This window comes from Melozone crissalis, unplaced genomic scaffold (genome assembly GCF_028551555.1).
Source record: "Melozone crissalis strain CALT ecotype California unplaced genomic scaffold, PUWL_Pcris_2 ptg000012l_1, whole genome shotgun sequence".
In the NCBI taxonomy this organism is placed as follows: Eukaryota; Metazoa; Chordata; class Aves; order Passeriformes; family Passerellidae; genus Melozone; species Melozone crissalis.
In genome coordinates this window covers 821,712-849,228 of record NW_026535790.1, presented here as the reverse complement: position 1 = coordinate 849,228, position 27,517 = coordinate 821,712, and the positions used below count along the sequence as shown (strand labels likewise).

Sequence of the window (27,517 nt, the reverse complement as noted above, 5' to 3'; positions counted from 1 at the left end):
AAAAAAAAGAAAAAAGAAAAGTGCTTGGAAATTGCAAGAATGTTGAATTTGGTTTTCAATTTCCCTGCTTTTTTTGGAGATCTTTCTGGCATTTATTGTGTGTTCTAGCACTTCAGTGTGAGGCTGTGGAACCCTCCTCAAAGGCTTCCTTTATCTGAGGTTCCTTGAGCATCAAAGCTCACCAGATATTAATGAACCAAAGAATTCAGGATATTTGGGAACAGGCTGCTTTCCTCTCCACTTACACAACTTTCTTCCCTTTGCTAAGAGGATGTCATGAGGAAACCTGGTCTGCAATTACTCTCAATATCCCAAAGAGACAAATATGTGAATTTGTAATGTAGCAAACAGGGAAACAACAGAGAGCTCATTAAAAACCATCAGAGTTTGTCTTTATTCATAACAAAGGAGCATGAGAAGCCAGCAAATCTCTTTCCTCTCTAAATGTGTCTTTGAAGCCCCCGGGTCCCAGTTTAGCCCTGTTGGGGGATATTTGTGGTACATTTCCCCCACTCCACAGCATTTTCCTGGGGGAAACCATCTGTCTTGCATTTGGCACAGCACCTTGTGCAGCGAGGACTCGCAGCAGTGGCAGACGATGCTCTTTTAGAGCAATTCAGCCTGGGAAGGAGCTGTGCCTGAGGAGGGGCTGCCTTTGCCTTTGCCTTGGAGGTGCTGTGGGCCCTCCTGGGGCTGAGGGACACAGCCCTGATGTCCCCATCCTGCAGGACACAGGCACAGCCAGGCAGGACTCCCACCCTGTGCTGGGGTTTTCTCCAGGGCTTGGAGATACCTTGGGCTGGATCAGACACCAGCAGGGCAGCCAGGATGGGTGGCTCAGGCTGCTGGAGCTCAGGGCTGGCAGGGCACAGAGGAGGGGCCACCCCAGAGGGGCACAGTGGTGAGGGGTGGCAGGGGGCTGAGGACCCTGCCTGCTGCCTGCTCCCATCCATCTCATGTGCACAGGGCCTCAGAAAGACATTCAGAGATTGTCCCAGCCTTCTCTGCAGCCGTGACCTGGCCTTTTCCTTGGTGTGAAACAGCTTTTCTGTGTTCCCTGTACACCACCAGGGATCTCTGCTCATCACAGCAGGATCAGCACCCTCAGTTAGTCACTCAGACCATCCTGGGCTGCACGTGAGGCTGCTCTTCAGTGCCCTGGCTGGGAAACTTGGCTCATATCCTGGCAAATCTACAGATGCCTAACTTGTCTTTCAGAGCAAATACCTACCCCCATGAAATCTGTCTGTATTTACAGCCCAGGGTTCCCACTGCATCCTTTCACCTGCCTCTGCACAGAGGTGAGCCCCCACCCTGTGTGTGATGGGTTCAGCTCATCCCACATGGGCAGCAGTGGCATGGAAGAGCAATGGACCATGTTTTCCCAAAGCAGCAGCTTCTGAGAATCCTGCCCATCCTTACCTCAAGGCTTGAAGGCAAAGGACAGCTTCTCAACCTGCTGTTGCCTGTTGCCAAGGAGGAGGTAGAAAAGCATGACATCATCTGTGCTCTTTGCTTTGAAAAGCTGGGTGTCAGTCTGGGACAGGGATCAGAGTTTCCTGCTTGAAATTCCCACCAAGGCATTGTCAGTGCAACCCATCCCCACATGGGGCAAGCTGAGCCAGTTTTCCAGTGTTCCCAGTTATTCAGATGCTCAGGTAGGGGTGGATGGAGCTGAGGTAGAAGTGAAGGAGCCTAACACTGTGTTCCTGCTCTGAGCACAGCCAGGTAGGACAGGACACAGATCCTTCACCTCCTCGTGGCCCTTCTCCAGTGCCAGGAGCCCCAGGCCAGGAGGAGCTGCAGTTCTTGCTGCCACAACAAGCGAGGGGCTGGATGTTCTTTGCTGCTGCCCAGCCCAGGGTGCTCCCAAGGCAGTGTGTGTGTCCATCAGAGCCCATGTCCCTGGCTCAGGGGACACTGGTGGCACAAGGCAGCTCTATTGCCATGGCACGTGTCCCTGTGCTGCAGCCGGCCCTGCTCCCAACCCGGCCAGCAGCGAGCGAAGCCCTGTTAGTTCCACTTATTAAAAACAAAATTGCTGGGGGAAGGGAGAGAAGGCAGAGAAAAAGTGAAGTATTGAGAAAACACTTCTTTCATTCATACGTTGTTTGCTGAAATAAATACTTCATTATTAGGCCTTTTTTAGGGTATTTTTTTTAAAGCCAGTGCCACAAAGTCCCCAGTGTTCGGGCCTGTGAATGTGCTGGATCACCTCAGCCCATGGCTCCCTGTGCTGGTGTCCTGCTGTCAGAGGTGCTGGAGAGGAGCTTTCCCAGTCTTTGGGAGAAACCTGGGGGCTGCACATGTCAGGTTTTGCCCAGGTTTGCTGATTCCCTTCTCCTCTTTGCTGGACGGTGTGCGCTGGGTCACCAAGGCAGCTTCTGCTCCAAATGAGGCAAAAGTAACTTAGGCAAGGAAGTATTTGGGATTTTGTTTATTAAAGCTCTGCTTTCTGTGATCTCTGGTCCTAATCTAGCTCCCAAGCCTAAATAGCACAAGGCTACTAAAGCACTCTTGGCTTGAAGCCCACCACATTCTGCTGGTGGGGTGAAAATGAAAGCTGGTGATTGCCATGGAGTCCTCACAATTTCCTACAGCAATGTCAAAACTCCAGCAATCCCTGTTCTCCCCACTTAGAGTGAGCAGAGGCCTCCTCCAGTGCCTGTTACCTGAGATGTGCCCCACATTTATCTTCCCTCTTAAGTGAGGTTTAGTCCAATGGAGGGGCTGTGATCCCTGGTTTGCCCTTGTGTGAGCAGAGCTCACAGAGGGAGCCTCTGTTCCCTCTTGCATCCTCTCAGCTCCGTTGCTCATTGGGACTTTCAGCCCTGCAGGTTTGTCCTTCTGAAATCCTTTTTAGAATCCCTTCCTTTTCCTTTTTAGCTCTAGCTCTGGTTTTCCTTCTGTTTGTTCCTGGGTTTGCTTTCCCCCCATACTCACCACTGTTCACGCTGATTCCCCTCTGTTTTCTTCTTCATTGCTTACTCACTGCTTTTCCTCTCTGTGCTCCTGGCGTTCTCCCTGTCAGACAGCCTCCCTGTGATCCATGGTTGGAATAGCCTATTCCCATGGTGCCAGGAGAAATGCAGCATTCCTGCCTCCTTCCCCCCGTGCCCTTATCTCATTGTGCTCCTTGGCTGCCCACCCTGTGCTGGCAGCAGCGTCTCAGTTCCTGTGACAGGCTCAGCCCTGCCTGCAGCTCAGTTCCTGCCTGACCCTTGGCTCCTCGTGGGGATGCTCAGGGAGCTGCCAGCCCAGCAGCCACCCTGCAGAGCACACAGGCCCGGGTGGAAGGTGCCAAGTGAGCTGGAGCCACCAGGCATGGGAACCTCGCTGGCACCATCTGGTTGGTGGAGGTGGCACATGACTCTGCTGCACTCTGCCTTGTGTTTTGGGTTTGGTTGTAAAGAAGTTTTTTAAGGGAACTGTTTTCATGGAAGTTATTCAAAGTATAGTATTTCCCCTCTGAGTGGTCTCTGTTGGTGTGGAGGTTCTTCCTGCATGGCTGGGTATGGAATCCCTGCTGTGGAACTGCCTCCAGCACTGGTGCTGTTACTGCTGTGGGCAAGCAGCCAGGTGATCTGTCCCCATCCATGGCATCTTTTCCTCCTGGCACCACGTGCCATGGTCCTGGTGGAGCTGCAGGGCTTGGAGGAAGTGCTGAGCTGCCAACTGTCCCATGCCACTGTTCCTGATCCAGTGCAGGGGACTGCTGCTGTTGCACAGCTCCCTGAGAGCCTGGTGTGTTCCCACAGCTGTCCCCAGGACTCTGTGTGACATTTGTCCCTTTGCCAAGGCAGCCAGCACAAAGTGAGTTGTCATCAATTTTTTAGAGGCAAAGAGTAGCAGCACCATGAAGACGGTGGGCTCAGAGCTCCTCCAGGTTTCACAGCCCTACTCCAGCTGTCTCACTCCAGGGAAGTCTTGGAGCTCTTTCTCTTCCCAGACCAGGAAGCTCTTAGCCTGAGTGAGGGAAAACCAGGGAAATGAGGCCCTGAGCCCTGCAGTGGAAGGGAAGGAATGAGAGAGCCTGGGAGCTGTGGGAGCAGGGAGATGCTTTGGGCAGGCTGAGCTGCGGGCACGGCCTTGGCAGCGCTTCCTGTGGGGAGCCCGCCTTGGAGGGCATCACACCCCATCCCGGGGTGCCAGCCAGGGATGAGGTGACACAGAGCCCTGAGGTGACACACAGGCCGAGGTGACACAGAGCCCCGAGGTGACACACAGCCCCAAGGTGACACACAGCCCCGAGGTGACACAGAGCCCTGAGGTGACACACAATCCTGAGGGGACACACAGCCCCGAGGTGACACAGAGCCCTGAGGTGACACAGCCCAAGGTGACACACAGCCCTTAGCCCAGCCTCGAGGTGACACACAGCTCTGAGGTGACACAGAGCCCCGAGGTGACACACAGCACAAGGTGACAGAGCCCCGAGGTGACACACAGCCCATGGTGACACACAGCCCATGGTGACACACAGCCCGAGGTGACACACAGCCCAAGGTGACAGAGCCCCGAGGTGACACACAGCCTGAGGTGACACACAGCCCGAGGTGACATACAGACACACAGCCCGAGGTGACACACAGCCCCGAGGTGACACACAGACACACAGCCCTGAGGGAACACACAGCCCGAGGTGACACAGAGCCCTGAGGTGACACACAGACACACAGCCCTGAGGGAACACACAGCCCGAGGTGACACAGAGCCCTGAGGTGACACACAGCCCCAAGGTCACACACAGCCCGAGATGACACAGAACCCCGAGGTGACACAGAGCCCTGAGGTGACACACAGCCTGAGGTGACACAGAGCCCGAGGTGACACACAGCCCCAAGGTCACACACAGCCCGAGATGACACAGAACCCCGAGGTGACACAGAGCCCCGAGGTGACACACAGCCCGAGGTGACACACAGCCCCAGCCCAGGTCCGGCCGGCGGTGCTGAAACGAAACGCGAGGCGCTTTGTCTCAACTGGGAGCGCTTTAAGGCCTCGCTCGGGAACAATGGCCAAGCTATGGGGTCATTTGTTCTGGTATTTCAGCAGCTCCTCATGATTTATGGGATGTTTTGTTCTGCTGCTTGTCTTAGCTTCCCCCTCTCCACCCTCCCCGTCTCCATCCCTTCTCCATTTCAGCTCCTCCTCCCCCCGCTCCCAATTCCCCTAATAGCTGTGGAGCCTCTGTGCCTTATGCAGTCATGGTCTCTGTGACTTATTGAATTAGCCGGGTGGGAGCTGCGCTGCCGCACCGTGCCGGGCTGTCCGGGTTCTGCCGGGCTGTGCCGGGCTGTCCGGGCCCTGCCGCACCGTGCCGGGCTGTCCGGGCCCTGCCGGGCTGTCCGGGCCCTGCCGGGCTGTGCCGGGTTGTCCGGGCTGTCCGGGCCCTGCCGGGCTGTGCCGGGCTGTCCGGGCTGTCCGGGCCCTGCCGGGCTGTCCGGGCCCTGCCGGGCTGTGCCGGGCTGTGCCGGGCTGTCCGGGCCCTGCCGGGCTGTGCCGGGCTGTGCCGGGCTGTGCCGGGCTGTCCGGGCTCTGCTGGGCTGTCCGGGCTCCCGGGGGCCCGGGCCCCTCGCCTGGGGCTCGGTGCAGCCACAGCTTCCCCCGTGTGGCAGATGGACAGATGGACATTGCCATCAGCAGGGCCCTGCAAAGCTGGTGCAGAGGCGATGGATGTGGCCAAGAGAAGCTGCAGCCCCAGCGAACAAGGAGGGCTCTGTCTGCAGAGACACCCGAGGTGCTGGGGCTCTGCTGGCTGTCCTGCTGTGCCATCCTCCCCTCACCCCTCTGGCAGTGAGGTGTGTGAGGAGCTCTGCTGGCTGTCCTGCTGTGCCATCCTCCCCTCACCCCTCTGGCAGTGAGGTGTGTGAGGAGCTCTGCTGGCTGTCCTGCTGTGCCATCCTCACCTCCTCTCTCTGGCAGTGAGGTGTGTGAGGAGCTCTGCTGGCTGTCCTGCTGTGTCATCCTTACCTCCCCTCCCCTCTCTGGCAGTGAGGTGATGCCGGCTGGGGAGCCCCAGGGTTCCTGGTGTTGAGCTGTATGTGGGACAATGTGGTTCAAGAGCTTGGTTGTATCCCTGGCAGCCTGAGAATGGCATGGCCAGTGCCTCGGGATGCACTGGGGAGCAGGGGATCACAACCCTTCCCCAGGAACAATGATTGAACAGTGACTGTGAGGGACAGGCTGATGGGGTGGGGAGGAGCGAGCCCTCCAAACATCCCTGAAAGTCAGATTACCCTCAGGAAAGCATTGCAAAGGAACAATTTACTTGAGAAAGATCACTTTTTATCCTCATTTTCTGAGTTGCCTGCAGGCAGGCAGAGGCTGGAGGGCAGCTGGTGGTCCCGGTGGGACTGGCATGGCGCTGCAGCCACTCCTTAGCCCCGAGGCAGCTTTGGCAGAGGAGCCAGGTCCCTGCAGCCCCGCTCCTGCTGCCTCATGCTGCCAGCAGGGAGCTGGGAGCATCCTGACCTATGGTGCAGGTGGGAAAAGAGAGATCTTGTGCCTCCCTTCCTGGTGCCACAAGCCTCTGGGAGCCCAGTTTTCCCCCTCTTCTCAGGAGAGGCAGCTCAGCTTGTGGCTATGATGAGGCTGAAGAGGTTGGGAGCAGAGCAGGGCCTGGAGCCTCTCTGTGCTGCCGCAGGCTCCAGCAGGTCCAGCACGCTCTCCTCCATTTGTTTCTCGTGTCACTGCTGTGGGAGAAATTGAGTCCTCTGGGGAAGCAACAGAAGGAGAATGTTCAGGGAAGACTGATGTCCAGGTTCTTCCTGTCTGGGACCAGAGCCCTCAGCCAGATCCCTTCCTCTCTGAGAGCACAGGCAACAAATAACATTTAAAAGGCAAATATAAAATATTGTGCTGATTTGGTGCTCTGGCCGCTTCCCTCTGCTGGTAGCTGATACCTCCAATAAGATTATTTCTCAGGCCATTACCCTCAGCACACTTTAATTTCTCTCAAATAGCCCAATTGCCTGATTTGTTTTCTTTTATTGTCATCATCCCTCTGCAATTTCCCATGGCCAGGATCTGCAAAGCAGGATGGGTGCCTTGGTCCCTGCAGAAGAGTGGAGGATGCTCTTCATCCTGCAGGATCTCCACTGGTTCTTCTACATGAACGTGCCTCTGCCTGAAAGGTGCCAGTGGATTTCCACAGCAGGCAACCCAAGCTCCTTGGATATTCTGGGGAAATTGCAGAGATGCCACAATCCTCGGTAGGAAAGGGAAACCTCATGGCTATCTAAATCTCAGCACTAGTCAAGCCTTTCCATACCACCTGGTATTCCCATGGAATCCCAGCATGGTTTGGGTTGGAAGAGACCTTAAAGCTCATCCCATCCCACCCCTGCCATGGCAGGGACACCTTCTACTGTCCCAGGCTGCTCCCAGCCCTGCCCAGCCTGGCCTTGGGCACTGCCAGGGATGCAGGGGCAGCCACAGCTGCTCTGGGCACCCTGTGCCAGGGCCTGCCCACCCTCACAGGGAGCAATTCCTGCCCAATATCCAGCATAAACCTTCTGGTGTGAAGTCATTCCCCCGTATTCATTACCAATGGTGCCAGTGCACTGGATTTGGAAGGTTGTTGCTCTCCCAGACCCCTTATCCAGCACACAGAAGTATCTCAGTATGCTTCTTTTAATGGGAATATCCATAATAGTCCTGGTTTCTACTGCTGGTCAGGTGTTTGGATCTCCAGCCATGAACCTCCTTCTCCATGAGCCACTTTGGACTTGGGGAAGGGCAGTGTGGAGGAGTTGCATGTCTTGAGCAACTCCAGCAAGGGCAGCAGCACGCTCCAGTTCTGGAATGCCAGTCTCCCTCCGTCCCTGGGAGCAGAAGGGATCACTGGTCCTGCTGCTGATGCTTCTGAAGACATTGGGTCAGGAAACACAGAAGCATGGACAAAGCCAGATGGTCCTGACAGCTGGCACTTCCAAGGTGTTCCAGTATTTTAATCCTTCCTTGTCCCTTGAGCAGTGGCAGCCACTGTTGGGCAGGGTTCTCATGCTCTTAGAGAGTTTCCTCTGGCAGAGACAATTCTGCCTGCCAGGGCTCCAGACACCTCCTGTTTATCTTCCTGGAGAGTATCTCACAGTGCCAGGTTGATATTGGATCTACTGGCTTGGATGCTGGCAGGATGGGCAGTGCTCTGAGGAGGCCAAATGGGAGGGAGGAGTCAGCCCAGGACATTGGGACAAGGAGGACCATGTCCTTGGGTGTGCTGGGACCTCTTTCCACCTGTGATGGAGTCTTACTGCACACTAACTCTTCCCCATCCCTCATACCCACCCTTCCTGTGTGGGCTGGATGCTTTTTGGGGAAGTTGTGAGCCCAAGTGGCCTCCACATCTGCTGAGCCTTACGCCTGGTGGAGGTCAGAGAGGGAAGTTATGTTCCCTTCCACTCCTGACTTCCACATTTCCCCCCTCTCTCCTGAAAATTAAACTATTCATCCATCTACCCCAGCAGTTTCCTCCCCAGGGACATTCCTCCCCCTGTCTCATTTTACCTTTGTTGCCTTTATTTTTCTGGTAACAGGGAAGGTCAGACAGGGATGATCTTCTGCCACAAGGAACTGTTGGGCAGTGTGGAGGAGAATTTTCCATGCAGGCAGTGCCAGATAGTGCAGATCTGATAGATTTCAGGCCAGGAAAAGGCAAGGATCATGCCTGGCTTTGTCCAAGGTGGAACTGGACACTTGGCAGCAGCTGCCAGTGTTACCCTGAGAACTTGCCTGTGGTCTTCACCCTGCCCATAGTGCAGAGCTTCACTTGAGTCCCCTCCAGGTCTGTTCAGAGTCTGGTTTCCATCCAAGTGTCCCAACAGGGCTGCCAGGGCTCATCAGGCAGTACCTGGGGACAGATCTCGTGCCAGTGGTCAGGGCAGGGTTCTTGCTAATGGTTTCATTCAGTCACAGAATCATGGAGTGGGCTTTGTTTGGCCTACCCCTGCCCTGGAGAGCTCTGAGCTCTCCTTAGCTTTCAGGCATAGAATCATTGAATGGTTTGGGTTGGAAGGGACCTTCATGATCACCTCATTCCAACCCTCTTCCGTGGGCAGGGACACCTCCCACTGTCCCAGGCTGCTCCAGGCCCTGTCCAACCTGGCCTTGGGCACTGCCAGGGATCCAGGGGCAGCCACAGCTGCTCTGGGCACCCTGTGCCAGGGCCTCACCTCCATTGCAGGGAAGAAATTCTTTCCAATACCCAATGTAAATTTGCCCTTCTTCAGCCTAAAGCCATTTCCTCTTGTCCTATCACTGCCTGCCCTTCCAAAAGTTGCCTCTGCAGCCTTCTGCAGGCTCCCTTTAGCCACTGAAGGGGCTCTGAGGTCTCCCAGGAGTCTTCTCCAGGCTGAGCACTCCCAGCTTTCTCAGTCTGTCTCCAGGGCAGAGGGGCTTCACCCCTTGGAGCTTTGTCATGGCCTCCTCTGGAATCTCTCCAACAAATCTTCATTTTTCTTGTGTTGCATTCTTGATTTGCAGTAAAAAAAATGGATTTAATGAGCTTTGAAAAATGAACATATGACATTACATAGGGTTTGTTAAGCATGGCTGCAGAACAGCTGCTGAGGTGAGCAGAGCTGTGAGGACCATGAGGAGCATCCCTTCTTGGTGTTGTCAGGATGGGCTCTGGTCTGCCACCCCAAAAGGAGCCACCGTCACCGTGGGGGGACTCTGGCTTGTTGGGCTGTGTCTCCACACAAACCCTGCAGGTTTCCCAGTGCGGGGTTGCTGAGGCCCCTGAGAGGGCAGGTGCTGCAGGATCACCTGGCACCATGGTCACTCACCTCCTCCTGGTCTTGCTTCTCCTCTCTACCCCCAGACTGCACGTTTAAAGTCAGAATCCAGAACTTAGCAGAACTTCTGAGCTTCACCCACTGCAGAGAGGACTGGAGTACCTGTGGTACCTGTGGTACCTGTGGCTTCTCCTGGCCACTGAGCAGCTGAGGAAAAGAGCTGGCCTCCTTGTCCCCCAGCTTCTCACTCTTTAAAGGGTGCATGGCAATGTTGTTCTCCTTTTTCAGGCACTTTGGTATTCCTGCCCATGGAGAGGGACTGGAACAAGGTGATCTTTCAGGTCCTTTCCAAACCAAACAATTCCAGGAACCTCTGATTCTATGGGAGCTGCTGGTGAAGGAGCTGCTGCTGTTCTAGGGCTCATGGCATTTGGGGTCTCGTGCTGGCCATGCCCCAGACCCATGGCTGACTTGTGGGCTTGCTCTGAGCTCCAGGCTGGCAGGTCAGGTTTTCCTGGTAGGCTTTTACATCAGCTTGTGCTGCACTGTAGCTAAGAGCACCAAGGTCAAGGTTTCTGTACTGAAGTGGTGTCCAGAGAGGCTGAAACTTCTGCCCAGGGAGCACATTCTAAAAAAAGTCTCTTTATTTCATCCCCAGTGTTCTGATTGCTGAGCACTGTCACTGGAGAGGAGGAGGAGGCAGTGACTGTGGCCAGAGGCAGTGACAGGAGCAGATGGGGAGATCCAGGCAGGTATAATCTTACACCAAATTCTTCTGGGTTTACAGATGTCACTGTGTGCCAGGCCCTGGAGTTGTAGGGTGCTCACTGCTCCTGTGTGCTGCAGTCTGCAAGCCCGGCCTGTGTCAGGGGATACCAGTCCCCCACCAGAGGCTGCTGGGGGATCAGTCCCTGCTGTCCATGCCCTGACCAGCCCCAAGGGCAGAGGCACCTCCTGAGGCTGGGCTGGGGTGTGGTCCCGGGAGGGGCTGCTCTGCCCCTGGATCTCCTTGGGAACTGAGTTGGGTGAAGGGTTTGCTGTCAGGTTCTGCCATGTGCTTGTCCCTGCCTGTGCCACATCCTCCTGCTCCATCCTCCCTGCCCGAGCCGGGCTCCAGAGCCAAGTCCTGCTGTGCCCACAGGGGACCTGGGCAGGGTTTCCTATGCCCTGAAATCCTGCAAAGCACCAGGCCAAACCTGGGCAGCAAGAGGCTGCTTCTGGACACAGGTAAGCTGCTGTGTTATTTAGTCAGTGCCCCCGCTCTCCCTGTCTGTGCCTGGGGCACTGCTGCTGTCCAGCTGGGGCCTGAGGAGCCTCAGCCGTGAGCACACTCCTGGAGCTGCAGGAGGTGGAACTCCCGGTGGAACCCTGCCTGATTCCTGTGCAAGTGGAAGGAGGATCCTGCCAAGCGATCCCATCCTCCCAGCGCAGTCCTGGCCCTGCTCTGCCCCGGTCATGAGCTCTGGAAGGCTCTGGAAGGCTGTGGCAGGCAGGAAAGTTTTGCTTGTGGAGCACAGCTCAGCTCGGGTGAACTCCACATGAACTCCAAGTCTCTTTGGCCGTTTTCTCTCCTGATAATGGGGAGGTCAGGATCAGGATCCTGCACTGCACAGGGACCCGAGGCTGCCTTCCTTGTCATCACCTCATCCTTCTGAAGCACAGGGGCAGCTTCAGTCTCTGCTCCCTGTGACCAGGGACAGGCCCATGGAGCAGCAGCAGCTGTGCCAGGGCATGTCAGGCTGGATCTCTCAAAAAGGCTCTTTGCCCAGAGGGTGCTGGCACTGCCCAGGCTGCCCAGGAAATGGGCACAGCCCCGGGGCTGCCAGAGCTCCAGGAGTGTTGGACAATGCCTGCACAGGGTGGGATTGTTGGGGGGTCTGTGCAGGGCCAGGGATTGGGCTTGTGACCTTTGTGGGTCCCTTCCAGCTCTGGCTACTCCAGGATTCTGTAGTTCTTGGTGCCCAGGCAGGACCAGCAGCAGACAGATGGAGCTGTTCCCGTGTTACACTGGGACTGTGCTGTTGCCACCTTTGCTCCCCCCGGTCCCAGGGGATGGTGGGCACCCCATCACAGCACCAGGGCTTTAGTGGTGTGCTCAGGGGCACCCAGATGGTCTGTGAGAGAGTTAAATCCCCCTCCTCATGACACTCCCACACTTTGCCTGGAGATTACTCTCGTTCCCTCCCATGTCTGTGTTCTGACCACAGAAAAATTGGGGCAGTGGAGCCAGGGAGGCCCTCAGGGCTGAGGAGTTGTTTGGATCAGTGAGGGGAAGGTGTGATTGCAGTGTGAGCCACCCATGTGAACACAGGGACAAGCTGTGGCATCCTAAGGCAGCACGTGGCAGGGCACAGTGGCGTTCTACAGATCTGTGAGCACCCTGCTCCTGGGAAAGCTCTTGAGCACACGTGAAACGCAGGGTGAGGAGCATGGTGGGGAGAGCTGGGTGTCTGAGGAGCATGGGGGTATCCCCACCCTCAGGGAATGAAGAGGGGGAGGAAGCAGGCAGCAGCACCCACCATGTGCTGGGGTCACCAGCTCTTGGTGGTGGAGGGCCCAAGCTGGCCGTGTGTGGCTCCAAGGTCCTGCTTGGTGTCACTGTGTGAGCAGGGATGTCCCAAGGGCTTTGGGAGATCTTGGAGGTGCTGTCTCTTCTTGCCCCCTGCCACCCTTGCTCTTTGGAGCTGCAGGGAAGCCATCCCTGCGAGCTGCCTGGAGGGATGAGGAGGGCACCACAGCTTACCCTTGGAAGGGCTGTACAGCATTTCCCAGTGGAAGTTTGTTTCTCTTACCTTTGCCAGGCTTTAACTGTTTGGGCTGGATTATTCCATGTTTTTCTGCGTCAGGCTGAACTTTCTCCTTTTTTTTTCCCCTCTATTTTTCCCAATTTTCAGCAGAAGGTTGGGGAAAAATGGTAGCTTTGCCAATTTATCTTTTTTTTCCCCCTGCTGTCTCTTTGTTTGAGGGCTTCTGGTATCTCCACTCTTTGAAAAAGAGACTTGAAATTTGGCAGGGATGATGCATTCCTGCTGGAAGTCAACATGGATTTGGTCAAATGGTTAGCCATTGGAAAGCTGGGCATGCCTGAGGAGGTTTTCAGGGGCCAGCTGCTGGTGTCCCCATTTGCAAAGGGACTCTGGCCACTCTGTGTCCCCTGTCCCTTTCTCTAGGGATGCCTCATTGCCCAGGCAGGTCCAGGTCAGGGGTGGTGGCTGAAGGAGCCGTTTCCAATGAACTCAGAGGCAGGTTACCAAGACAAGGTTGTTTCTGTCCCCATTTCCCGTGTGTGGCACTGGCTGTGGGTATCACCTGCCTCTCACCCTCAGCAGACCTCAGGCCAGCTTGGGCTGTGCCAGGTGAGGGGAGGAGAAGCTGAGGAAACGCTCCTGTCATGCCAGACCTGGGAAGGGTGTTTGTAGACCTGCCTGCCCCATGGGTGAGCTCAGCAGCATCACATCTGTGCATGGAGGGACAGAATCCCAGAGCCATTACAGCTGGGAAGGACCTTCAAGGCCATCAGGTCCAGGCTGAGCAGGTCCTGGTAGCTGGAGGTTTGACCTGGTGATCCCTATGGTTTTCCAAGTTGCTCTTTTATATTTGAGTGGAAACTTTTCCTAATTGCTGTCCCGAGGGCTTTGGAAATTCCTCCACAGACTCTGTTATCTTCAGCTGGGGTTTCTCTACTTGATGGGACCTCAGAGCTTTCTGCAGAGGGAGGAATGACACATGAGCTGGGAAAGCTCTGCTCTGATGAAGGAGCAGGCAAGCCCCAGCTGGCAGGAGCTCCTGCTGGTGGTCATTGCCCCCAGTTAGTGCAGGTACAAGAGTGCTCAGGCATCTTGCGGGATGTTTTCTAGCAAAATGGTGGAAAAAACTGGCTTCTCCTCTTGGGCTGCAGGCTTTGGACCCTGACTCCATGGAGATCAGTGGCAGTGATGACCCCATGGCAGTGACCCAGCCCCTCTGGTGCTGCTCATGGGTTGGGTGGTGCTGGATGAGACCAGCCCCAGGGCAAGGTTGTGGGGTGCTCAGAGAAGGTCCCGGTGGGTGCTGGGCAGGGAGCTGATCTGGAGCGAGCTGGGAGCAAAGCCTGGCATGAAGCTGTGCCAGGCTGGGACAGGCTGGAGAGCCCGCTGGGGGTGGCTGGGTTGGCGGCCATGCCAGGGACAGTCTGTGGGCAGTGCCCAGCTCTGCTGGCTGGCTCCCGCTGCGTGCCTTCCAGCGGGAAGCCTCTCTGACTGCAGTAACATTTACCAGCTGGGAGCAGCTCTGGAGCTGGGTGTGTGCGTTTGTCTGCTCTTCCATTGTCGCTTGGCCGATGTCTCCTCCTCCCCGCTGAGATCAGTGGCTGTGGGCTCCCTTTTGTAACCCCTTTGGGTGCAGCTCTGGAAGTCTTCAGCCTGGTTTCGGTCACAATGCTGCTCCCATCTGGCTGGAGGTCTTGGGTGGGACAATGGAATGGAGGTGGCTTTCCACCAGAAGGGACATCCCAGTATGGGCTGGAGGACTGGGAAGTACAGGTGGGATGTGGGTGGCTGAGGATGAAGCCCAGCCATAGGCATGGGGAGTTGAGCTCAGGGGACCTCCAGAAGACCTTCTTGGGCCATTTCTCTGCCGTTTGATGGTTCTGGAGAGGATGTGGTTGCCGCGGGGAGGTGCATCCCGGTGGCACGTCCTTCCCGGTGGCACCAGGTGGCGCAGGAGGTTAAAGGATTTGGCTCTCTGCAGCTCTGGGTGCACACGGATTGCCTCCCACTGCTGTGATGAGCCTGCAGGTCTCAGCCCCCGGAGCCGTGCCAGGCCATCCTCAGCCCCAGGGCCAAGCAGTGAGGATGGGGCTCCCTGGAGCTCTGTTCCAGCAGAACCAGGAGCTGACCAACCTTCAAACCATCGTGGGGGTCTGCGTGTGGACCCCACCATGCCAGGGAAGGCACAGTGAGGCAGAGGAACCAGACTCGGGGGTAGAGCCCTGGTGGTGTCAGGGCAGTGAGGAGACACTGGAACATTACCCTGGGCTGAGGCCATGACAAAACACATGACATCCTCTGGCCCAAGCTCCAGCAGTCTGGGCACAGACAGGTGAGTGCTTCTTCCTGGCTCCTGGAGGGTCCTGGGCTCTTTGGTGGGGTGCAGGTACATGGCAGCAGCCCTCAGAGCAGCTGGGGCCATCCCAGCCCCCTTCCTTCTCCCATTGGAGCAGCCTCTGGCCCCATGGGCTCTGCCAGCCCCTGCCCTGCTCCCTCCCCAGAGGTGTCAGCCCCCAAGGAAGGGGACAGGACCAGGCTTGGGTGAGTGTGACCTTACATCCCTTCTCACTCTTCCCAGCATGCCAGCTGTTCCCTGGGCATCTCCATGCTGATCATTTACCTCCTGCTCTGTTGGATCCCAAGTGGGCCCCTGAGAACCCACAGGGATACTTTTTCTCCCTTCTTTTGCCTTCAGTGATCTTTGATTTCAGTCGTCGTATGACTCAGCTCCTGCATTTGATCCCTGGAGCAGGGTTTGCAAACATGCAGCTGTGGCAGGAGTGCTGCTCGTTCCTGGCAGGCCAGCCTGGGATAGGGTTTCCTCCTGAGTCCCTGCGGCTCATCTGCTTCCCCATGTGAAATCTGATTTAACCAGGGCGCTGTTAGCGACTTGGAGGTGTCTCCTAGAGCTCTGCTGACCTGCTCCAGCATCTGGGCCTCTGAGCTCCTGGCAGGATGGGGGTGGAGCAGAGCAGGTGCTCTCTGGCCCCTCTGTCTGCCCATCCCTACCTGCAAAGATCTGGCTGGTTGCTGGTGCTGGAAGCATCAGGCACGTTTGGGTGTGGGGCTGAGCACTGGTTGTGGCAGTGGCTGTGGGACACGGTCAGCGGAAGGTGACAGCACGCAGTTCCCATGAAGGGCGGTCTGGGCACTGACCTCTGGGTGCTGCCCCTTCTTGCTGCTGTTCCCTGTGGGCAGCCCTGGTCTGCAGCAGCTCCTGACTCAGCAAGGAGCAGCCAGCAGTGGTGCTGGGCTCCCTCTGGGCTGCTGGGCTCACTCTGGGGTGCTGGGCTCCCTTTCTTAGGTGAGCACAAGTCCCAAACCCCTCCAGAGGTTTGCAGGGAACAGGGATTTACAGAGTGCAGCGGTTTGCTGGGCACAGATATTTGTAGAACACGGGCTGTCAGCAGACAGGGGTTTTTAGGGGACAGGGGTTTGAAGGGGACAAGGGTTTTCAGGGGTTTTCAGGGGTTTTCAGAGGACAGGGGTTTGCAGGGGTTTTTAGGGGACAGGGATTTTCAGAGGACAGGGGTTTACCAGGGGTTTTCAGGGCAGGAGTTCACAGGGAATAGGAGTTTTTAGGGGATAGGGGTTTTCAGAGGACAGGGGTTTGCAGGGGACAGGGGCTTGCAGGGGACAGGAGTTTGCAGAGGTTTGCAGGGGTTTGTAGGGGCAGGAGTTCACAGGGAATAGAAGTTTTGCAGGGGACAGGGGTTTGCAGAGGTTTTCAGAGGACAGGGGTTTGCAGGGGTTTGCAGGGGTTTTCAGGGCAGGAGTTCACAGGGAATAGAAGTTTTGCAGGGGACAGGGGTTTGCAGGGTGGCTGCAAGCTCCCACCGAGCCAGGCCCCAGGGCTGTGTGCTTGGCTCTTGGCACCAGAGCTCTGGCTCTGTCTGCCTCCTCCCTGACGGTGCCAGGGCTTTTGGGTGGTCACAGGGCTGTGATCACAACCAGCATTGCCTGCTGTGGCGTGGGTACCTGGCACCGGGCTGACCACACTGGGCTTCCCCAGGAACTTTGATCATGGCTCGGGGCAGCTTGTCCTGCTCTGTCCTGTCTCCATCAGGTTCCAGTTAAAACCAAATGCATTCTCCAGCCTAAGCTGCACAGCCGTTTGAGCCCTTCCAAAAATGAAACAAATACCCACGGACTGCAATTCGAATTGCAGCTCAATTAGGGCTTGTTCCCAATGCGATCATAAAACCTCCAGTACGAAAACAAACAACCCAACCAAACCACATCCAAGCCTGACAGCATCCTCTGGAATGCCTTTAAAATAACAAGGAGGGCAGAGGAAGATGAAAGCAGTGTGGCCAGTGGGAAGAAGGCTCTTTGGCCCTGAGGGGCAGCCTGGGGGTGGGCTGAGCAGGTGTGGGGCAGGGCAGTTTGGGATGGGGACAGCCCAGGAGGTGACAGATGGGATGGAGACGGGCTCGGGGGTACCGTGGAGACGTGGGCACATGCAGTGTGCAAGCGATGAGCGCGACAGAAATGGGGCAGCCTGGGGCCCAGGGCCGGGCTGCTCGCAGGGCGATTTCGCAGGGCGAGGAAGAGGAAGGTGCAGAGGTGGTTCGGAGCGTGGAGGTTGTTCTCGGGGAGGCTCGGTGTGTGAGCAGGGGGGGAGCGCGGGCCGGAGCCGGCGGCTGGAATGCGTGTCCCGCGTAACCCTGGCTTGCGCCGCGTCCAGCCAGTCTGGTGCCGCGCTTCGGGTTTCACGGCGCACTTTAAACCCGGCCATATTTAGCGTGAGCCTCGCCGGCCTGTCAGGGAGGGGAAGCCGCAGCACGACTAATAAAAAAAGCCAAACAAAAACAATGTAATTAAAGAGACTCAGCACTGTGTGTTCCCATAGCAAGAACATTTACCCAAGACTTCCTTGCTCAGATACTTAATGTCAAGCGGCAATTAAAGGCTGGCTTTGTGGCGGGGCAGCGAGGAGGGCTTGCCCGGCCCGGTACCGAACCGTGCCTGGTGCCGAACCGTGCCCGGTGCCGGTGGCGGTGCCGGTGGGAGGGACCGGCGCCGTTTGGCACAGGAGGTGCCCCGGGACACTGCAGGTACCACGGGGATGCTGCATCCCCAGCAGCAGCTCCCGAACCGCTCCGGGCAGAGATGCCCTCTGTCTGTAAAGCACAGACCACTCGGCTCCATCCTCACAACAGTTTGAAAGCGCAGAAGCAGAAAAGTGGATTTTCTGTGGATTTTCTAGGTAGGAAGCTCTGGGCAGGATAAATCGCAGCAGCTCTGTGGGGTAAATCCTTGTGAAAACAGTAAAATCAGCAGAGCTGGGCTAGGCGTAGAAGCTTCCAGCATCTCCTTCCTGACCCAGATCTGTGGGTGGAGACTGTGTGAGCCTCTGAAATGTTGAATTTCCTCTCCCAAGGGATGGTTTGGGGTGTCTGGAGCCAGGCTGTGCCCACTAGTGCCCAGTTCATTGCAGCCCAAGGCGTTGCTTATGGGCTGCCTGCCTCGGCTGGTGAGGCAGTCATTGTGCCATGTCCCTCAGCAGCACAGTGCCCAGGAGAGGTGCCCCGTGCCTGGCAGTGCTGTGTGAGGTGTGTGTGCAGGACAATGCCCTGCATGGCACGGCCAGCACAGTGGCACTTTGTGATGGCAGCCCTGCCTGATGGCACATGTCGCAGGGACACTGCAAGTGAAGGTCTAGTTTGGCAACATTTTCATGGCCATTGAACCACAAGATCCTTCTGGTCTCACTTTTAAGCAGTGATCAGGAGGTCTAATGAAAAAAATAAAGAAAAGCAAGAAGCAGCAGCATTATTGTGTGGCAGCAGAGTTTGCTCAAGTGTCTCTGCTGCCTTCCTCCCCAAGGGCACTGCTGGGCCTGCAGCAGTGGGGTGTTTTATGGGACACTGTCAGCAAGTGATCTACTTGGTTGGCTCCAGACTTCTCTTGGAGTCCTGAAGTCTCTGTCTTTCCCAATTTCAGCCTGTGATTTAAGTAGGGATGAGACATTTGGGCAGCTCTTTTGTGCTGTGCCAGGGGACATGGCTGTGCTCAGGAGGACACTGCTGACCCCAGCCTGCGCTGTGGGATCTCCTGTGTCCAGCCTGTGTCAGTGCCTTCTGCCACAGCTGAGTGAGGACTGGACCCGGGGGTGAGGGGGGTCCTTGCCATGTGTTCCCAGTGCAAGTGCTCCCCAAATGATGCAAAAACCCTGCAGGTTTGGGGAGCAGCCTGGATGGCACAGGAGGAGTGCTCCAAGGGGGAATGCTGCTCTCCATCTCCTGGAGAGGTGCAGGGCACTGGGCACTGCTGGACATTGCAGATCTCACCCAGGATGTGCTTTTCCTTTGGGTTCTGAGCTGCTGGCAGTCAGCTTTCCCTGCAGAGCTGTGCTGTGCCAGGCTGGGCTGGGTGTCCATGGGCTGTTCTCTGCTCTAGGGGCCATGAGCTGCTCGGGCAGCACAGACACACCGCGTGTGCCCAGCGTGGGGACAGCAGGGACAGTGTGCTGCCATTGCTGCTCGGGAAGGTCTGCACTGACCCAGGGGCCTGACACCACGCTGAGCTCCTCCAAGCTTTGGGGTCTAACAGCGCTGGGTTTCTGGAGCTCCAACAAAAATGTCTTGGCAGGAGAGCATCTATATAAGTTAGTTGTTATTGCTAAACAAAAGAGGCATGCTCGCTTCAGCTCCACTCAAAACAAAACCCAGCAGGTTTGCCAAGTGGGGAGAAAAGAAAAAAGCTGGAGGAAACACAAACAAACAAGCAAACAAACAAACAAAGTCTGCTTTAGTGCCTTTCCCTGGACCCAGGTTTCAGTAGGCACGTGCGTTTTCTAGCACACAGATGTTTCTGTGGAGCAGGAGTGTTTTGCTCCGGGTCTGCATGGCCAGGTCACTGCACAGCACCTAAATGCCTTGGTGGTCTGCACAGCCCAGGGTGGGTAACTGCTGTGCCTGCTGCTCCATGAGCCCTGCTGCCTTGCAGGGATGCTGATCATGGCATTTGGTCCTCGTTCTGAGCGTGCTTTTTGGTGGGTTATGAAATCCCACTCTTTGGAAGGGCTCCCCTACTCATGTTCCATGTTTAATCCAGCCTCTGTTTTGCCAGTCATGAAAAATTACTTGTGCTTGGGCAAAAAGAGTGGAAAATGCAAACACATCAGCAGCTCCTCCTCATGCTGGACACGGCACATCTTGTTGCTGTCCCCATGGCTGTGGGGGAGCTGATCTGAGTGTTGGTGTCCAAGTGTCCATGGCCATGGTTGTGAGTTCCTGCTGCACAGGGGTGAGCACAGCCCTGGACATGGGGCAGACCAAGTGTGCTCAGGTGTGGAGAGACCTCTCACACTCAGGTCTTTCTCTCAGGAAACACCTGTATGTTGATTTTGCCACTTGATCTCAGAGGATCATACAGCCATGGGACAGCTCAGGCTGGAAGGGACCTTAAAGCCCATCCAGTTCCACCCCCTGCCATGGCAGGGACACCTCCCACTGTCCCAGGCTGCTCCAGGCCCTGCCCAGCCTGGCCTTGGACACTGCCAGGGATGCAGGGGCAGCCACAGCTGCTCTGGGCACCCTGTGCCAGGGCCTGCCCACCCTCACAGGGAACAATTCCTCATTCCCAATATCCCATCCAGCCCTGCCCTCTGGCAGTGGGAGCCATTCCCTGTGTCCTGTCCCTCCATCCCTTGTCCCCAGTCCCTCTGCAGCTCTCCTGGAGCCCCTTCAGGCCCTGGCAGGGGCTCTGAGGTGTCCCTGGAGCTTCTCCTCTCCAGGTGAGCACCCCCAGCTCTGCCAGCCTGGCTCAGAGCAGAGGGGCTCCAGTCTTTGAAGCATCTCTGTGGCTCTGGACTCACTTTTCTATGCTGGGGGCCCAGATCTGGGGGCAGCTCTGCAGGTGGGGTCTCACCTGAGGGGGCACAGGGGCAGATTTGCCCCCTTGCCCTGCTGCCTGTGCTCAGTGCTGGTCACCCCTTGCTGTGAGCTCCCTGTTGGGGGCATCTTGGCTGCACTGGGTTGTGTCCCCCTGAAATTGGGTTTTGGGCTGCTCCTATTCCATCCTTGGATACCCCTCTGGGCTGAACTGGAGCATGGTTCAGGAGAGTATCCCTGGCATCTTGTGCTGACACACCACTAGCATCCACATAGCTGGGAGGCTTCAGCAAACTCTGCGAGGGCCCAATCCCTCTTCTGCTCCCAATACCAGCCCTTGTCCTTAGAAAGCACCAGCACCTTTCACCCCTCTCCTCCAGGCTCCCTTTTTCTCGTGCACAGAGCCCTGCTGCTTCCTTGTTTGCTGCATCAGGGAGTGGTGGGAGCTCCCTGCAGTGACAGGCACCCCCAGTGACCCAGGGGCTGCAGAGCAGAGTGAGCTCATGGCAGCTGCTGTGCCTGAGCCTGCCCTCTCACTGCCACCCTAGGCAGGCACCCGAGCTTTCCCTTCCCACAGCCAGCCTGGGGCACCCAGAGCCTGGGAGGGCACTGCCCCAGCACAGCCCTGCTGGCACAGGAGCTGCTCCCAGCTGGTGCTGAGGGGGTTCTGGGACGGTCACCCTGGCCCCCACCAGCCATGTGTTGGGATCAGGGACTCCTCTGGGTTGGAAGGGACCTTAAAGATCATTTATCTCATCCCACCCCTGCCATGGCAGGGACACCTCCCACCATCCCAGGCTGCTCCCAGCCCTGCCCAGCCTGGCCTTGGGCACTGCCAGGGATCCAGGGGCAGCCACAGCTGCTCTGGGCACCCTGTGCCAGGGCCTGCCCACCCTCACAGGGAACAATTCCTGCCCAATGTCTGGCCTGGTGAGCTGTGGGCAGGGTGCCATACCCTGCCTGTCCAGGTGCCCGCTGGGCAGGGCTGTGCCAGCCCCTGGCTCTGCTCTGCTCTGTGTCAGGGGCACGGCAGCCCTGGCTGTCAGGGACTGGTTCTCAGATGGACAACTGGAGGGGCTACGCCCTTCTACAAAATGCACTTAAAATCAAGGAATTGCAATAATTATTAACACTTTTTACTAGGCCAAGATCTGCAGTGTTGCAAACATTAACATTCAGAATATCCATAAACCACATTGTAAAGTACCCAGTGGATTTGCTTGTGTTTGATGCTGGAGGAAGGGAAAAAATCAAGATGCCTTGTACTCATCCATTCTCATGTACTTTTTTAAAAAAAGAAAACCACCTCTATTGCATTGGTTTCCTGAGACAGAATCACAGTTATATTCACTAAGGTTGGAAAAAAACATTTAAGATCATCAAATCCAACAATTAACCCAGCACTGCCAAGACCACCACTAAACAATGTCCCCAAGTGCCACATCTACTTTTAAATCCCTCAAGGGATGGTGGCTCCACCACTGTCCTGGGCAGCTGTGCCAGTGCCTGAGCACCCTTTCAGGGAAGAGGTTTTCCTGATAACCAGTCCAAACCTCTCCTGGCACAACTTGAGGCCATTTCCCCTTGTCCTGTCCCTGCTCCCTGGGAGCAGAGCCCGACCCCCCCAGCTGTCCCCTCCTGTCAGGAGTTGTCAGAGCCACAAGGTCCCCCCTGAGCCTCCTTTGCTCCAGGCTGAGCCCCTTCCCAGCTCCCTCAGCCCCTCCTGGTGCTCCAGCCCCTCCCCAGCTCTGTTCCCTCCTCTGGACATGCTCCAGCCATGGGAGTCCCAGAACTGACCCCAGATGGATCTGACCAGTCCCAGCTCATCCTTCCACAGAACCTCAACTTCTTCTGTGGAGAGGGTGATGGAGTTTGCTGGTGTGTGGGTTTATGGCACTGCAAACCTGATGTCCACATCACCTCCCTGATGGTCACAGAGAGCTGAACTGCTGGGGCAGGCAGAGCACCTGTGCTCTGCTTGCAGGCTGCAGGACAGTAATTAGCAACAAGACCCATTTGTGGCTGGGAGAAATTTAGTTTGGCTGCACTGAGACTCTTCAGGCAGAGAAGGTGGGATCTCCTCCCACACCTCCCTGCAGGATGGGGCTTTGCCATGGGTGAGCTGGTGTTGGCTGGTTGGCCCTGAGGGCAGGACACCTGCAGGTGTTGTTTTCAGCTATCAGTTGCTCCAGGGCAAAGTTTAGCTGTAGATAAATCAAGACCATTTCACCGAGTCCAGATGACTCATAACCACAGGGCAGGAAACTCTTTTATCTTTGGGGCAGCTGGTTTAATATACATAGATGTTCACTCCTGAGCACTGAATAATTTCCATCTCTTTACTTCTCATTAAAAGCAAATCAGAGGAGGGAAAACAGTGAGAAATTTCTCTGTCTCTGTTTCTGCCATCTCTGAGAGAGCTTCCTCCCAGCTGTGCAGTCTGCCTGCACTGGGTCATTTGCTGTGTATTTTAATTGGCAGAACAAATGACTTTCTCTCCAAAGCACCACTCCATTTTAAAGCCTGATTCTGCAGGCACGAATGGAGCAGGGCTCTGTTACAAGCTCCAGCTTCCATGGAGGGAAGAGCATTCTGTGTGGGAGAGCATTGTTGCCTCCTTTGAGGGAATGGAATTTACAGGGATTGTTGATGAGCCTGCTGAAAGAGGCACCTTCACCTCTGAGCAGCAGCTGGAGGTGGAGAGGAGAGACAAGAACCTGGGCAGCAGTCAGCTCTTAAACACAAGAAAAAGGGCAAGGTTTTGCTGGAGAACCTCTTGAGTCAGTTCTCTTTCCTAAATATGCCAGGCAGGTTTTGCATCTCAGGCTTCTCCTGAGGGTCAGGACCTGCCTCCCTGTCTCTTCCTGCCAGCACAGCTCTGCCTGCTCAGGTGCAGGTGGCTTTTCTCTCATGTCTGTGCAGCAGTGACAGCAGAGCTGTGCTCTGTTGCAGCCCTGTGCCCTCTGTGTGTGCTGTGTGTACTGTGTGCCCTGTGTGTGCTGTGTGTGCCCTGTGTGCCCTGTGTGCCCTGTGTGCCCTGTGTGTGCCCTGTGTGTGCTGTGTGTGCTCTGTGTGCCCTGTGTGTGCTGTGTGTGCTGTGTGTGCTGTGTGTGCTCTGTGCCCTGTGTGTGCTCTGTGTGCCCTGTGTGTGTTGTGTGTGCTGTGTGCCCTGTGTGTGCCCTGTGTGCCCTGTGTGTGCTCTGTGTGCCCTGTGTGTGCTGTGTGTGCTGTGTGCCCTGTGTGCCCTGTGTGTGCCCTGTGTGCCCTGTGTGTGCTCTGTGTGCCCTGTGTGTGCTGTGTGTGCTGTGTGTGCTGTGTGTGCTCTGTGCCCTGTGTGTGCTCTGTGTGTGCTGTGTGTGCTGTGTGTGCTGTGTGCCCTGTGTGTGCTCTGTGCCCTGTGTGCCCTGTGTGTGCTGTATGTGCTGTGTGTGCTGTGTGTGCTCTGTGCCCTGTGTGTGCTCTGTGTGTGCTGTGTGTGCTCTGTGTGTGCTCTGTGCCCTGTGTGTGCTCTGTGCCCTGTGTGCCCTGTGTGTTCTGTGTGTGCTCTGTGTGCCCTGTGTGTGCTGTGTGTGCCCTGTGTGCCCTGTGTGTGCTGTGTGTGCTGTGTGTGTTGTGTGTGCTGTGTGCCCTGTGTGTGCCCTGTGTGCCCTGTGTGTGCTCTGTGTGCCCTGTGTGTGCTGTGTGTGCCCTGTGTGCCCTGTGTGTGCTGTGTGTGCTGTGTGTGCTGTGTGTGCTGTGTGTGCTGTGTGTGCCCTGTGTGCCCTGTGTGCCCTGTGTGCCCTGTGTGTGCCCTGTGTGTGCTGTGTGTGCTGTGTGTGCTCTGTGTGCCCTGTGTGTGCTGTGTGTGCTGTGTGCCCTGTGTGTGCTGTGTGCCCTGTGTGCCCTGTGTGCCCTGTGTGTGCTGTGTGTGCTGTGTGTGCTGTATGTGCTGTGTGCCCTGTGTGTGCCCTGTGTGCCCTGTGTGTGCTCTGTGTGCCCTGTGTGTGCTGTGTGTGCTGTGTGCCCTGTGTGCCCTGTGTGTGCCCTGTGTGCCCTGTGTGTGCTCTGTGTGCCCTGTGTGTGCCCTGTGTGCCCTGTGTGCCCTGTGTGTGCTGTGTGTGCTGTGTGTGCTGTGTGTGCTCTGTGCCCTGTGTGTGCTCTGTGTGTGCTGTGTGTGCTGTGTGTGCTGTGTGCCCTGTGTGTGCTCTGTGCCCTGTGTGCCCTGTGTGTGCTGTATGTGCTGTGTGTGCTGTGTGTGCTCTGTGCCCTGTGTGTGCTCTGTGCCCTGTGTGCCCTGTGTGTTCTGTGTGTGCTCTGTGTGCCCTGTGTGTGCTGTGTGTGCCCTGTGTGCCCTGTGTGTGCTGTGTGTGCTGTGTGTGCTGTGTGTGTTGTGTGTGCTGTGTGCCCTGTGTGTGCTGTGTGTGCTGTGTGTGCTGTGTGTGCTGTGTGCCCTGTGTGCCCTGTGTGCCCTGTGTGTGCTGTGTGTGCTGTGTGTGCTGTGTGTGTTGTGTGTGCTGTGTGCCCTGTGTGTGCTGTGTGTGCTGTGTGTGCTGTGTGTGCTGTGTGCCCTGTGTGCCCTGTGTGCCCTGTGTGTGCTGTGTGCCCTGTGTGTGCTGTGTGTGCTGTGTGTGCTGTGTGCCGTGTGTGCCCTGTGTGTGCTCTGTGTGTGCTGTGTGTGCTGTGTGTGCTGTGTGTGCTGTGAGTGCTCTGTGCCCTGTGTGCCCTGTGTGTGCTGTGTGCCCTGTGTGTGCTGTGTGTGCTGTGTGTGCTGTGAGTGCTGTGTGCCCTGTGTGCCCTGTGTGTGCTCTGTGTGCCCTGTGTGTGCTGTGTGTGCTGTGTGTGCTGTGTGTGCTCTGTGTGCCCTGTGTGTGCTGTGTGTGCTGTGTGTGCTGTGTGTGCTGTGTGTGCTGTGAGTGCTCTGTGCCCTGTGTGCCCTGTGTGTGCTGTGTGCCCTGTGTGTGCTGTGTGTGCTGTGTGTGCTGTGTGTGCTGTGTGTGCTGTGAGTGCTGTGTGCCCTGTGTGCCCTGTGTGTGCTCTGTGCCCTGTGTGTGCTGTGTGCCGTGTGTGCCCTGTGTGTGCTCTGTGTGTGCTGTGTGTGCTGTGTGTGCTGTGTGCCCTGTGTGCCCTGTGTGTGCTGTGTGTGCTGTGTGTGCTGTGTGTGTTGTGTGTGCTCTGTGCCCTGTATGTGCTGTGTGTGCTGTGTGCCCTGTGTGCCCTGTGTGTGCTGTGTGTGCTGTGTGTGTTGTGTGTGCTCTGTGCCCTGTATGTGCTGTGTGTGCTGTGTGTGCTGTGTGCCCTGTGTGCCCTGTGTGTGCTGTGTGTGCTGTGTGTGAGCCCTTGGCATGAGGAGCCCTCAGGAGAGGCCGTGCCAGGAGCTGCTCCCTGTCCATGATCACACATGGTGTGCACAGGCTGAGGACACCATGTCAGAGCCAGGCAGGCCCCAGAGACCGTAGGACTGGTTTTCCACCCTTCCTTGCATTGTGCAGGTGTCTCCCACCATGGTGACACAGTCCTGGGTGCTGATCCCTCCCTTCCCACCAGAACAAGTAGGACTCTGCTGCTCAAAACTCACCCAGTCCTGCGTGGATGCTCAGGGGTACTTTGCCACCTGAAGTGACAAAACACTTGTCTGCTTTTGCAAATGGGCCTTTGGTTGGTGTGGCTGGTGCTCGGTGTCTAACCCATGAAGCCCTGTGCTCAGATAATGTCCATTTCTGGAGCAACCCAGGGCAGCAACTTGACACTGTGGCTTGGGCCACGCTGGAGCCCTCTAAATCCACAGGCTGAAGCTGATGAGATGAATGATTGCCAGGAGCCAACCTTAGCAGCATTTTCCACTCTTAAATATCACAGTAATAAAAGGTAAAATCATTAAAGTCCTTCTGCAGCCCCCTGTGCCTCATCTGAAATGAGGACGACGAAGGGCGCAGAGCGAGGGGTTATTAATATCCTGTCTCACGATGATGGCTTTATAAACATCCCTACCCCAGGCACAGCCTCGCTGGGCTGCTCTGCCATGACCTTCAGCCAAATGCCATGCTTTTATCACACTTGATATTTAACCAATAAAGCAAGGGGAGGAAGACTTTGCCCCTAAATATCTGACCTTATACACAGGGGGATGGGGCCAAAACTGAGAGAAACTGTGTTAAGTGTAGCCATGCTAAACGCTCCTCAGACCTGATGCTCCTCTCTGGGAGCTGTGCCAGAGCTCCAGCAAGAAGGGGATCAGATGTTTGACGCAGTGGAAACCCTCCATGCCGCAGGGGATGACTCATGGGCAAGAGCCCCACACAGCAGCAAGGCCACACTCATGCAAAGCAGGGGATTTTGACTGGTGGGAAGAGGTCTTGATGGAGACAGGAGAGCCCTGACTGCAGGGAAAGGAACAGCTCCCACTCTGGAGAGCCCCAGAAAGGACACCAGCTGTCCTTGTGACTGGTAGATCTTGAAAGTAAGAATCAAAATCATGTCCCAATGGCAGGGCATTGGAACTAGATGGCCTTAAAGGTCCCTTCCAACCCAAACCAGTCTGTGATTCTATAATCAGAGAGGAGAAAAGATTTTGTAAGTTAATGGATGGAAAAGGTAAGGAGCAGCTGTGAAGCCAGGATCTCTTGGTGGGCAGAAGACTGGGGTCACTAGTCCCCATCAGGACCTGACATTGTCTGGATGCCCTTAGAAATGGCCCTTAATGTTCCCTGCTCCCACTTCACTTCCACAGAGTGCCCTTTGCTGGACTAACAACTCTGAGAAAAGTCATGTACCACAAAGAGCAGAGGGATGGTGCTCAGTGCAGGGTTCCTGTGGAAGGGTGGGTGTGGAGAGGGTACACGAGACTGTCCCAGGCCAATGGTGATGGACAGCAATCACCCAGCACGGGTCTGGGGGTGCCAGGCCCTGCAGCCTCCACTGCTGAGGGGGCTGAGATCTCTCTAGGAGCTGGATGGTAGAGACTGGGTGTGTGCAGAGATTGCCCTGCTGGGATGGATCCAGACCAGCTGTAGAGCTGAGCAGCCTGAGGTTGCTTTGGGCATCCCAGCTTGTGCCTGGAAGCAAATGTCCTACCTGCAGGGATCATATGAGCCCCTTGGCACCCCTGCAGGGCCAGCAGCCAGGAACAGATCTGCCTCAGCTGAAAACAGATGGGTGAGGGCATTGCTGGCACTGGTGCTCACCTTGCAGCCGCTCATGTTGGCGCTGCCTGGGAGTG

General features: G+C 56.4%; 1 protein-coding gene across 5 annotated transcripts in view; it reads left to right on the top strand.

Annotated features, from left to right (window-relative positions):
- LOC128933722 (ankyrin repeat and fibronectin type-III domain-containing protein 1-like) overlaps positions 1-27,517 on the top strand; it is a 194,765-nt gene that overhangs the window by 150,805 nt on the left and 16,443 nt on the right. The window lies entirely within an intron of this gene.